Source organism: Symsagittifera roscoffensis, chromosome 10, assembly GCF_963678635.1.
Source record: "Symsagittifera roscoffensis chromosome 10, txSymRosc1.1, whole genome shotgun sequence".
Taxonomy (NCBI): domain Eukaryota; kingdom Metazoa; phylum Xenacoelomorpha; order Acoela; family Convolutidae; genus Symsagittifera; species Symsagittifera roscoffensis.
The window spans coordinates 10,048,323-10,051,387 of record NC_087071.1 but is presented as its reverse complement, the minus strand read 5'-3'; positions in this window follow the sequence as shown (position 1 = coordinate 10,051,387).

Here is a 3,065-nt window from a genome sequence, read left to right as displayed (position 1 = left end):
GATATGATTATAGTACAAATACGGAAAAATAGATAAACTAGAGTGAGGTACTGAAGGTTGTCTCATGACAGAGCCACGTGACAAGTTATTTTAAATATCAGTTAACCCGCAGATTATATCCACTCTTTGCCCCTTCCAACAGACTTTCAAAAAATTTTGTGCACGACAATTTCGTTTTCATTCTTCAAAATCTTTAATTCTTTCACATCCTTTCGAGCTCCTTCAAACTCTGTCTGTGACGATCGTTCTTAGTAATGGCTGACAGTCCAACGCCGGAACCAAATCGCATGTTGCCAGCGCCGCAATCCGCACTCTCCGCTGTTGTCATTTTCACCATCGCAGCCCTCGGCCTCTCATTGTCTCCGAAACTGATCGTCTGTTTCACTTCGCATACCCCAGTTGCCATTGGCATCGAAGTCTCCATCGTGTCAGCCGATCCGTCGGAACTACACTGCTTTGACTCTACCAGAAGTAGGCACTGAAGTCATTAATTCGAGAGCAGTTCTATCCAAAATATCCAGTCCTACCCTATCAATCGCGTCTCCAGTTCATTCGCTTTGTGTCGAACAAATTGCCTGACCGTCGGATTTTCCCGGCTGTTCATCCTCCGCAGCTTGTTCAACACGTCAACGAAAAAATGATTAGAAATATCCTCATCTAACCAGTGAAATTTCATCATGCAAAAGAAGTACCCCAAGTCAAAGCGGCACAACCCTTTGTCAAAAACATGTGTCACCTGCACTTTATGGGATTATCTATCTTTTTCGAACTGATGACGAGTTTCTGAGAAGCGCTTCGAGGCTCTTCCCCGTGATAGGCTGAACGTTTTCAAGAGCTTATGACGGGCGCTTGAAATGAAAAATTTCAGTGATCTTCGATCTCGCAAAGGCGTCGTTTTATCTCTTAATATCAACCTAGGCTTCTTCGTGTTAGGGTTTCTGGTACCTCAAGCTGTACCTCATCCTAGATATATTTTGGTGGTGTAACTGACAGTTAAATCTTAATTTCTCTTCAAGATTTGAACCTTAACTTCTGCGGCTATAGAAGACATTTTCCCTCTTTCTGCCGCGCCGAACATCCCGCTTGCACATCAATATCAACCGAGTTGCTTCTAATCTGATCCTACTCAACTGCTTCTGCCGTGACCGCTGAGGAAAGTTTCACCGGGAAATTTTGTCTTTCTGGCACCTGGCTTTCCATCCGTAAAATGCTACCATCTTCGGAACTCGAGTATGACGCAATCTTACCCCTGGATTTAAAATACTGTACCAGTCGATCCCGAAGATATTGGTTTGTGCTATTGGATCCTCAAAGGTTTTTGTCGCTTCTGGTCGAGCAATTACTGGGCTTTCGACCAGCAGCAACCCATTCGAAGAGCTTTCGATCTGTATCGGGTCCGTGGAGGTCCCCTGTGTACAACCCGCTGATTCCATCGGAAACGTGTCCACAGCGATTGATTTGTGACTTTAAGAGCCGCTTGCTTACATGGATTGAGTTCAGGTGCTTTCTTTGATCCTTATTTTTTTTTTCAGTTGAGGTAAAATGTCAGCTTAAACCGCCGTTCTCAAAACTTAACTTATCGATATATCAGATTTATCAATCGGCTTTCCCAAATTTAACGTGCTGTATGATTGGAATAACAAACAACTTTTTCTTCAGTATCATTTTCAAATTAGCATATAACAGCTAGAGTCAAACATTTTCGTTTTCTTTACTAGCCTATTTGATGTGCTTGACTCTTATTGCGAACATCTTGTTGTTTTTTTTTCAAATGAAAGCAGAACATTTTTGCAAGACATAATGTTGAACAATGTGCTCCGAGTAACTGTGTGTCAAATTGTGTTCGATTTTCTATTAGTATGGGCCTCAAAATGACAAAAACTCATCAATTGATGAGTCTGTGTTTGAAAAACAATCATGATTTTGTTCAACTCTGATTTCGAGGAAGGTTTTGATTTCTGAAAAAAAAACGCTCAATTAGTTCCAACCGGGGCAATTACCTACTTGATATTGTTTTTGGTGCAAAACTTGCTCACTGAATTCGCTACAGAGCCTTGGTTAGTACGTTTTACTATCGGTCTAGCATGTACTGCTAAAAAATTTTCCAAAAAAGTTAGTACGCAAGCCGTTGTTCGCGTCCGAACCTGCATCGACGGAACTTCAGAGAACCGATCTACACATATGAGTAAAAATTTACCCGTTTCCTTTTTGTGGTAAACATCCCAGAAAGCAGATTCAGCCAAAGGCTGACGAGATGAAATCGTGCCGTGTACATTGGTTGAAGATAAATCATTGGCGTCTTGCCTCGGTCTAGGGGGCGATGCATCTGAATTTTCAGTCATTTCCAATAGGCTTCAGTTGTTTTTCTCACTAAAATTTCGTTTGTTTCTCAGTAAAAATTTCACAAAATAACATTTTTGGAACGCGTCGTTTGTTTTTTTTTCGATAGCATATTCCTTGCTATTATGAGAGTAGTGTTACAAATTTCTGCTGCCTGTGACGTCATTTTAGGAATTCCTTATTATTTATATTAATTTTTTAAAATGATATCAACCAAAAAAACCGCGCGCATTTAGGCCACTACTGACGTATTATCTACTTTAGATATTTTGCGGCAATTCCACCGGGTAAATCATCCACTAAACCAATAGTTTTTCATTGAATGCTTTTTTCTAATAATCAAACGATAGTTCTGAATGTATCTCAAGAGGATCAGTCAAACGGCAATTTTCCGATAAAAAATTTCATATTTTTGTTTTCAACAAACAAAATAATGAGAATGGAACTCGTAGAATGTATTTTCTCCGATTTTGTTTTCTTTTCTTGCCTTAAGTAGTTAGCATATAATTTTTGTAAACAGGAATTTTTTTATGCTAACACAGCATCAATTTCAAAGGTATAACTTAAAAACCATTTCACATTAAAAAAATTTCAACCATTACGAGGCCAAACTGTGCACTGGATAGGCCCACAATTTTGTGTCTGTATGTTTCTGGGTTCCAGATACAAGTTTTCAAATATGTTCCAAAATGTAAGTGGGTTTATTTTAGAAAATTTATTTGGAC